The 10573-nt window shown below is 41.5% G+C and overlaps 1 protein-coding gene across 1 annotated transcript in view; it reads left to right on the plus strand.

Annotated features, from left to right (window-relative positions):
- zfhx3b (zinc finger homeobox 3b) overlaps positions 1-10573 on the plus strand; it is a 126543-nt gene that overhangs the window by 75871 nt on the left and 40099 nt on the right. The gene's annotated exons all lie outside the window — the stretch shown is intronic.

Below are 10573 nucleotides of genomic sequence, written 5' to 3' on the forward strand. Positions count from 1 at the left end.
TTAACTCCTGTGCTCTGACAAAAGGGCTCTATTGTGTCCCTTTCCAAGAGGGAGCCATTACTTCCCTCACACACACACACACACACACACACACACACACTCACTGTCTCTGTTGTGTAGGGGGAAAAAGGCCAGCCTGTGAAGATGCTTTGTTCCAAGGAGGCAGGGATAATGAACCCAGTGGCCGGGAAATTGTGCAGAAGGCAGTCACAGATCTGAAGCAAATCATTAGAGAACATATTTAGCTGAGCAATTAGGAACAATTAAGCTTTCTGCTCGCTGCACTCCAAATATGTTAATGACTACTGTACAGTGGACAAACGAACATGCGAAGGCAAGAGGGGAAGAACCGTTTAGGTTAAAAGGGCTGGAGGATTGGGGGGCAAGAATTTACTCTTCCCTAAGCAGGGGGGAGGAGTTGTTGTTGTGCTGTTTGCAAATAAATGGGTTTGTCTGCTTTTTATGTTGCACGTCTATGTTTGTGCCCTAGTTAGGAATCTTAGCAATGGTTAGATAAAATACAATCAGTGTGTGTGGGTGGCATCAGTCCCTCAGCCCAGTCAGCTTTTAATGATGGCGATGGTGATGATTATGATGATGATGACGATGGTGGTGGTGGTGATGTTTATAGTAGTGGATCTTGGTTTTCCCTTTATTGAGCATTTGGTGGCATATGATGTGTTTAATTTTGTCCTGCTACAGCTCACAAACAGGTGCGGTCAAATATATATTTAAAGGATAAATAACATACTTTAGTTAGTACTTCATCAAAACATCATTAAATGTCACTTATAGATTTAATCAAACAAAACTGAGACTGAAAAAAACCCACATTTTGTCAGTAGCAGCAGCTTAACATCTGCCTTCCTCCCCAAAAGTAGGACAAACCTGTTCTCTCTCTCTCTCTCTCTCTCTGTAATTTTATATTTCCTCTCTGCTACTTCTTTGTTTTTGTAGTTAAGAGAGAGTCACTAAACTGTGGGGACATTCATGGACAGGTTAATACAGAGTTCAGTCCCTTGAAATTCGGCGTATCTAAATGTCTGTTGCAGCTCAGTGGTTCTTTCAGACACTAATATGGTGTCACATTTCTAAAACAACAGAACAATTCACAGTTGAATTGACACCCTTCAGATTTAAGGGTATTTTCTACTCCCTGTATTAACATTAATAATACTATTAATAGTCTTTATGATGATGCAGCAGACATGGACTAGGGGGGATTTGGTGCAGCACATCTCCTCCAGGCTGGATGTCCAAGAAGAGCAAGGACAGCAGAAAAGAGGGTTCCTTCCAATTAGACTAACACGGGGATAACAGGCCGGCATTGTTTTTAATTCTCGCTCATAGGGAAAATGTGCTGCTTAGGCATGTTGCTCTGTTGCCCCGCCTCCATTCGTCTTCTTTAACCCTTGTGTGGGGGAAGAGAATGGCCTCTGTGGTGCTAACACAGCTGCACTGTGTGTGTGTGTGTGACATCAGAGAGAAAATAAAAAAAACAAAAACAACAACATTGACACTAAGCCCCTGTGAAACACCAGACGAGAGAGAAGTCTGAAAGGTTGAGCATGGTTGATCTGAGCGTGTGATCACCTAAAATATTTTAAGGTGTGCCCGTGACTAAGAAAACAGCAACTTCTATTGTTCGTGTCGTGTAATGGGTTAATGACATCTGCTGCTTAGAGCACTGGGGTTAAAGAGTGCAGGAGCGCAACACTGTTGGTGCAAGTCAAGAGGATATTTGTAGAGGAAGTGACTTCGAGGAGTCGATGACTGATGTTCATCACGGCATAGAACTGAATGACGCATCAAGATTTCTAATCTTTTAACATTTAACTAATTGCATGTGTATTTTGAGCATTGAATTGATTTATATTCTCTCATCATGAGGTAAAGCTAAAACTAAGGGAGAAGAAGTGGGGAAGAGATGGTTTCACCAAGTCTATTGAATGGTTTGTGTACGAGTATATAGCAGTATATGGCATTATATGGCATTATATGGCAGTATGTGGCAGTATATGGCAGTGATTGAGAATAAATGTGGCTGATGCTGTGGATTAGCGTCAGCTGTAAATCTGTCTCGGTCACAGATGGCAGACCCTTGATTGCTGGCCTGTGACCGCTTGGCTCTCAATGCAGGAGGAAATCCTGTCGGTGAGTCCAGGAGCCGGGGCTGGGGCTGTCAAGGCAGACAGAGTCAGCGTCAGTCTCAGCTGTCTTTTGTTTTTTGTTTTTTTTTTTATTACAATGAGGTCCAAGTATTCAAGGACAAAAGACTGGTGCGTGGAAAGGTCGTGTCACTTTGACTTTGTAGTTGTTTTATGCACAGCACCTCTAGATCAGCATTACTTTTAATGACCAGTTTCAGAAACTGGGCAGGGGAGCTGTGTGCATTATTAAATGGAAATGAGACAAATGAATGCATACAAATGACTACATAATAGTGGTATCCAATATGGGATCCATGGCTTATTTCGTTAAAAGGGGTGCATTTTCAGGGTTATACACCTAATAGCAAGGCCTGTCCTGACAACAGCGGCGTTTTCTCCCACCCCCTCCTCCCACCTCCCTTTTTGCTGCCTCATGCATAATTCTTGAGACAATGTGAAAAAAGCTGAAAAAAAGGGTTGAAAAAAGGACTTGCGTGGAAAATACATCGACAAAACAAATAGTGAAAAACCCACTCATAATTGTTTCCATTAAAAGCCTGCAGCTCACATTAAGATTGAATGATGTCAGATAAGATGTGCTCACAGAGATGTGGCTTTAAGTTAAGTTAAGTTACCTTCATGTCCAGTGGCTAAAGTTGAGCAGGTAAAGCCAGGTCACGCCTTCATGGCATGCAAAGTCTAAAGCTCTCACTTCTGCACCCCCGTCACACACACACTCTCTCACACACACACAGACAAGAGCCAGGCAAGAGCCAAACAGACGGTCGCCATTTCTGGAATGTCCTCTTTTATTCATGCTTGTTAAAATGCAAAGTAAACCTTTCCCGAAACAGGATATTGTTGCCCCTAACCACTAGACCCATTCTACATGCCACATTATGGGCAATCTGAAAGTAAGTTGTGTAGACAGGCACTGCAGCAAAGCGCTTTTAATAAAGGCTGTTATTGCCCTGCTGTGCACAGTGGATATGAGGATGAGGACTGCAGGCCTGGATGAGCAGGGCCCCAGAGGGCCCGCAGATCAGTCAGGCTTCTGTAAGTCGCCTGCTTTCTAATCCTTGTCCGAGGGGCATCTGTGCAGCATCGGAAATTGTTTGCTGTCCACATGACGTGCCAGGAAATTCATAAATACATAACTTTTCATTTTGAAAATATTACAAAAGACTAGACAAATAATAAAAAAGCCAATGACGGCTTCAAAGATTTTCCACTTGTGAATCAACATTCCTGCGACCTTTCTGGTCTAAATAACGCAGGAAAGTTTGTTTTGTCAGATGAGACCTGTTTGGTATTTCTTTGCTGACTCATCACATGACATCAATTGAACCAGAGAGCAGCCAGGCTGTACCAGGAAAACTGCTAATACAAATGTCTGGTATCCAACTGACTGAACTCCCGTCCTGTAAATACTGGTTGCATTGTTCCCTGGCAGGGAGAAGTGTTAAGTCTGGATGTTGGTGTGCCAGCATTAGAGGAAAAACAGGAGCAGCGGAGGGTTGGTTGTTGTTTTTTGAGGTGTTAGACGGGAAGAGATGATCGGAAAAGTAAAAGCACCAACAATCCCTGTGTGTGTACTGTTTGCTTTTGCCCTCTGTGTGTGATTTCACTAACACACTGCTTTATGCAGTGTGAATAAGCAATGGATTTGAGTTCAAACACGTGTGTGTGTTTGAACACACACACGTTTTATTGCACACACAGTATCCACACAGGGAATCAGACCTGGTCTGTGAGTCTCTCCCTGTCATCAAGCACCTTTTCAGAAGAGATGGGCACCACATTATAATATTGGTTTCCCTCTCTCTTGTCATTAGCAGACACTCTCCTTGAAAGCTGATCCAAAAGATAGACGGTCCATCAGGAGACACTCATCTCATTTGTACTTACTAAACGTGTTAATGAGTTCTATTTTCAGTCCTGGAGGCATTTCTTCTGGATATTAGAGCAGAGGTGGTGATCAGTGGTCAGGATCCGGACGAGCTCTGAGGGAGGGGGAGAAGGTAATAAAGTAGCCCTGCTGCCCCTCATGTCACTCACGGGGAGTGACCACAACCACCATAGGGGCTGTCAGTCAGAGCTGAGGGCCGGGAAGTCTGTGGTCGCAGACAGACGCAGACGGACGCAGGGGAGAAAAAGATTAGGTGACAAAGACACAATGGTTGTGATGGGTTCAATTATGGCGGCAGTGATGTCTCTTCCATACAGGTGCGGTACATGACATGATGGGGAAGTAAGTCCATTTAAGGCTGGGTTACATGAATGGATATATGATGTCATGTCTGTGTCTCATTGTGAAGCAAACTTCGTTTCACTGTCTTTGTCAGGAATCCATGATCTGTGTAGATCCTTGAATGGACGTCAGTGAATACGGTGCAAATGAACTCACAATTCTTCTGCTAATTTGTAGTTTAGGTTTTTGTTATTTCACAGTATTTGCATGCTGCTTATGTCAATTCTCCCCTGAGGTGTGCAGTATCATCTCACAAACACCGTGTTTTCATCTCTGATATTGATTTTAGTGCATGTGTTTTTCCTGGGTGCTGCAGGAACTAGAACTAATAAATAGTTGAACTGTTTGATTGCTTTATTTGTTACTGGCCATGATCCCATACTGGATGAACTGCTATCTGAGTCAGGCTGCTCAATTTTTATCAACTTTAGGAGCAGAAGCTAAGGTACAGTTTTAAAAAGAATTAAATGGAGCCAAAATACTTTTTATTTTGCCTTTAGAGAGCTGATCTGCCTCACTGACAGCAAAACAAAACCTTGTTTTAGTAGAATTTAAGAGGATTATAACACAAGTGCATAAGGGTGACTGTTGGTACACATTTATAGTATAACACGAAAAATAATGAATTGTAGGATAGAGATTTTTTTATAAATAAATGTAATGTTCCATATACAGCTCTGCACAAAATACCCTGACAAGTGTAAAGCAATGTGACATCCTGCTAAGAAAACTCCAAAAGTTTGGAGTTTTGGATGTTACCAAATTATTATTACAAGTCTAAAGCACCACAAACTGGAACTACTTTCCATGTTTAGCTCCATGACTATGAAAGACAAGTTTGTACAAGTTTGCTACTTTGACATCACCAAACACTAACTGAACAGCAGAACAGCTCCAGCTGTGTTTGAGTATACAGTGTGTCTACTTTTTTTTTTGTATCCACCTACACGGTGACATGGTTGTGTCTTCAGCAGAGCTCATGCAAAACAACACGATGCTGTTTGTCTTGAACCATCATGATCTTGTTGAAGCTTTGTATGTTAAATAAACTATGAAGGTGGAGCAAGTGTGTGCTAACAGCCCGACTCCACCTGACAAGATGTAAGCTCCAGAGCAGTGACAGAGGTGAAGACGAGTAGTCCTGTGTATGTCTCATGTCTCACAGTGTCTTTTTGTCTGGATTGACTGTTAATCTACTACATCACTGTTGGAGGCTCAATACAAAAAAACATATTTTAGAGGTAGTTTAATACTACATTCAAACAGTGAGATGTTTTCTCTCATTCAATGACCAACTAAATCATTTAAAAAAAATAAGGCAATTCAAAATTGAATTAAAATAAATACAAAAGATCAGAATCATATTATTATTGACTTCAAGCCGTGGGCCACGTGAGGGGCATCTGCGGGCTGTAAGTGGCCCCCGTGCCAGGGCACTGAGATCCTTGCTCTAGAGCGGGTGGCCAAGCAGGGGGCGTGTCATCACAATGTGAAATAATATTTTCAAAATAAGACTCAAACAGACAGTATTTTTAATGACTGCCCCCTCAACCATTTGTTTGTTTCATGCAGTCACATTTGTTAATCATCAACTCTGCTTGTTATCCACATTGAGTATCCTTTTTGATTTTGATTTTGATTTTTGAAGGCCTGCCTCTTTTATGCAGTCATTTATTTGAGCACTTCTTTCATTTTTTTAATGAAATTTATAGGAGGCTGTTAAGAAAGAAAAATAAGGTCGGGTTCAACGATGCTAATTAAAAGGACAGAATAGGCCAACAGACCAATTTAAAAAGAGTTAAGAGGATGTGAGAAGTGTCATTTTTTGTGTTGTGAGTCGTTACGAAAATCGGTTTTAAAGGAATGCTTAAATTTCTCACGTGTCCACCAATTTACTGAATCTAAAAAAACTCATCATCATTTTCTAACTAAAAGGAGCTTGGTTCAATACTGGTTCCATGCTGGTGTGTCCATGGGCCGTTTTTACCAAAGTTACCCACAATAAAAAGAGCACAGCATTACATTAGTTTTCAGCAGCTGGCGTCCAAAGGTAATTTTAAGGGTTAAATGATGATGATCAACCTCTCGTGTTCTTTTTGCTTATTTTAGCTTCTGCTCAGACATTTATTAACATACGTTAGATCAGAGTGATCTATTTCAGCCATGGTCGTTCTCTTCTCTCTGCGGCTGAGAGACAGAGTTTGATGTGACATTATTAAATATGTCGTACTGTTGTTGTAGATAAGGGGTTTGATAATCACCATCTAAGGAACAAAGATTTCATTAGAGATTAGGATTATTTATTCAAGACTAGGACAATCATCGATGGATCTTTTTTTTGTTATTTGAATTGATTGTGTAGAATTGAATTATTTTAGGTCAGCTTCCTTTTTTAAACAAACTTTAAAACACGTCTATTATACAGTAGTACTACCATCACACACTGAACAGGTTTGCAGCGCAAGCCTGTTCAAATATTTCATTGTTATACTTAAGGTACTTTTGTTGCCCTATAATCGTCTATTGTTACTATCTAGTACTAGAAAAAACATGTCACAGGGTTTTCTTGAAAAAGTAAACAGATGTGGAGTTTCTCTGAAAATGGACTCATGCATATGTGTGTGGATCTATTTTTTTTTTTTTTTTTATTCATGTCACAAGTCAATGAGGCTCTGACACCGGGGCCAGATGATGGGAGGCTTACTTGATTTAAGGTGGCACAGATGCCCGTGTAGCATCCAAAATTACGAAAAATGGCCGGTGTTTTTGTCATGTTAAACAAGGCAAACGACTCTAATTGTGTAGGGCAGAGTGGAGGGAAATGTCTTTTTTGTTTAAGGACCCTCTGCAGTCACTCTGCAGGAGGAGGGGTTCACTGTGCATTGGCCACAATGGCATTAGCTTGTGCTGTTGTTCTGCCCTCTTCTGCGGTCACCTCCTGTTCGTTCCAGTCTGTCTTCACACTATACTTCCACACTTCTCCAACGCTCGGGATGGGGAATGACAACCTGCTCCCATCATGGCTGCTGTAACTCACAGACAGACTTCCCTGTAGGTCTTCACTGTCAACTCTCAGAGAAGAGAGAAGTGACTGAAGCAAAGACACATTTTTCTTCGTTTCCTCCCCGTTCACGTCATGTCTCGCCAAGATTTCCTTTTCGTTTATAATCAGTTGGGAAAAAAAACACATTCTGATGGGAAATGATTAAATATTAAAATTAATTGCACTGTGAGATCAGACAGTTTGCCTGTAGGCCTGGCAAATATGAAATAAACGAAGTAATGAAAACACACATCCAGAATAATATGATAATATTGGAAAAATTTAAACTTCTTGAATTATTTCTCGTGATGTGTCACCATCAGTCTAACACTGGAGTTTAGGTCCCTAAAGGTTTCGATATTGTCAAAAAGAAAGAGGTCAGTTTTATTGGAGTGCCTTACATTTTTGCCAGAACAGTTCAAATTAAATCAAACAACAAATGTTGAATTTTACATCTGGTACAGAATGATTACAAAAATCAAAAGTGTTGAAACAACATTGTTGATACAGAAACAGCGCATCGCTCATTCCCACACATCCCTGTGGTAAGACTATGTAACATGTGACAACTTAGCCCACTATGTTTAGTGGGCTGTTAATGGCTTTCTGCCTTGTGAAGGTGTAATCATGTGTGATAAAACCCGGGCCCAAGTTACTAACCTAGGAGCAGTCCTGTGTGTATTAAAGTGTCCTTTTGTGTTGCAAAGGTCATTCATAACTTGGTGGTGTTGTTGATGTACAGTGAGAGATATTGATTGATTAATGCATTAAGTGCTCACAATCCATTAGGTTCTGTAAAAGGGACTGGAGATGAGAGAAGACTTGCTCTCTTCTCTCACTCCATATTTTCACCGTTCCTCCTGTCATTTGAAGGCCATCAATTCTGTCCTCTTTTTTTTCCTGGCAAAGTTAAAGGACAAAAACATGAATATCTGTCAACTAATGCGTTCAAAAGAGCATTTATTGTCATAAGTGTCAGTTCAATTGCCCTGAAAGGCTTCACAAAGAGTTGCTCTAACTTCAGCCCTCTGCTGATCCCAACTCCAAAAAGAACATATTGTTCTTATTGTTGCTGCATCTTTGATAATATTTCAGCATCTGGATTAATAATCTCTCTGATTTTCATTGATTTTTCGTTGATTGTGAAGAACATGTCGCTCCTACCAAGAATTTTCATGACTGGTTTATTCCACAGAACAGTTAGCCATGTGTGGCGAGGCCTTTAATAATCCAAAGTAAACACAGAAATGCTATCTTTCTCCTCTGAAGTCCTTGTGTACCTTCTTAGCATCGTTTTCAGTGACAACAAGGGCACCGGGCCATGTGATGATCAGAGTGCATTCTGCCTAATGACAAGGACTAGGTAGACCTTTAGCACTGCAGCCTCCAGAAGGAAGCCTGTGAAAGAGGCCAGAGAGTTAGTCATTACCTTAGAAACATGGGCTGCATTAGAGATTCATAACAGTGTGCCATCTCTGCACCTTTCATCTGCAGCAGGGCCAGCTCCATTAGGATCTTTTATCTTTGTGCTGATGGCTGCTCTTGATAATGGGGCTGCCGAGAAATCCCAAAAAGTAAAGACTCAACTCTGACACTGTTGGCCCCGCCTTTTTTAAGTAGAGCAGTGCATGTGATTACAGTGGAGAGAGAGAAAAAAGGACATGTTTATTTGTTGTTCCCAAATCTGTCTCTTTTTTTTTTGTTGGTGAAGTTTACGAGGTTAGAATTTAACAGAATGTTATAATCATTCCTCCTCTAATTCCCCTGAAAATGCGAAAGTGTTATTTCATGCAAAGCCCTGTTTAAAACTTAGCTTTTGGACAGGCCAGCACAACTGTAAACGGCATATTAATTCAAGCCAATGTTTTTCAAATGTTACAGTAATTATGAAAAATATTCCTACTTCACCCTACATGGCCGCGGCAGAGAAAATCTCATTTCCAAGGCAAAGCCAGAAGGAACGAACTGAATAATCAGTGTGTTTAATGCTCTGGTCGTAATCCCAGGTTTTATGATGGTTTTCTAATGATTTTCTAATGATGTTAAATATTAGTAGAGAGTACAGCCATAATTCGAACACAGCAGCCTTTCTTTTTTTTGTGGTTGTTTGTTTTGTTTTTTTCTCCCGATGCTCTCCCGGCGCCCCACAATTGCAACTAGAATGAATATTGCACGGGGAATGAGATTTAGGGGCCGTCCCTTTCGGTGTTTTATTTTGCCGTCTTCCCATCTGCCATAAATCCTCATTGCTCTGCTCTTGAAGCCTCCGCCCTTGCCTGCTTCCCCCAGGTGGGAATACAATTAGGTGCAGGGGCCATTTCATTCAGTGCCACTGTCTGTCCACCGCAGTCATTCGTAAAAAAATGCTGGAGCCGCCCCAGTGGAGAAAACACTGGACTCTTGGGAAATATAAAAAACAAGACAAGAAGAGTGAGAGAAGGCGAACGACAGAGCAGCAGAGATGCACACAAAGGAAAGGAAAATCTCCAGAATTGTTGTCAGAGGGGAAACAAGCTCAGCCTCTGATGAGTGACAATATTGAGCAAAATATGTATTGGAGACAAAGGCTTTGTCTCCTTCCTGTGCCGTTTGGATGAACTACACCTCTCCATCCCCTACCCCCAGCTTTTTAATTAAATGGCTGCAGCTCCATCTCTCTATCCGTAGCTCCCCATTACAGAGGCTAGATAAGGGATTGCTATCTGTAGCATGTTAAGAAAGGCTGCTGGGCAGCCAAGCCTCATGAAATTTGTCACAAGATCTCATTTTCCTCATTGCCAGACGTGATGCTTATAATTGATGTGGAGGCAGCAGTAATTTATTGGCCTTCCACAATTATCATCCCCTTCTAGCTGGGGGATGTGACTGCAATTTTTATGTGTGAGCGTGTGTCTGCGTGTTTGTGTGGCTGGCTGGTGTCGCCGGGGTTAAGGCTGGGTGGTGACACCGTTAGCTTTAAATTAAGGCAAAAATGCATTTCACCGTATCATGTAGTAACTGCCTCTGTGTGTGTGTGTGTGTTATCCAATATGCGGCCTGCAATGTAACCATGTTGGGTGTAGGTGTGGAGGCTGTCGGTGCACCAGCTGTACTTTCACACATAGGGAGGGGGTGGAAGGGCAGCCCCGA

The sequence above is a fragment of the Cynoglossus semilaevis genome, chromosome 5 (assembly GCF_000523025.1).
Source record: "Cynoglossus semilaevis isolate Cse_v1.0 chromosome 5, Cse_v1.0, whole genome shotgun sequence".
Lineage (NCBI taxonomy): Eukaryota > Metazoa > Chordata > Actinopteri > Pleuronectiformes > Cynoglossidae > Cynoglossus > Cynoglossus semilaevis.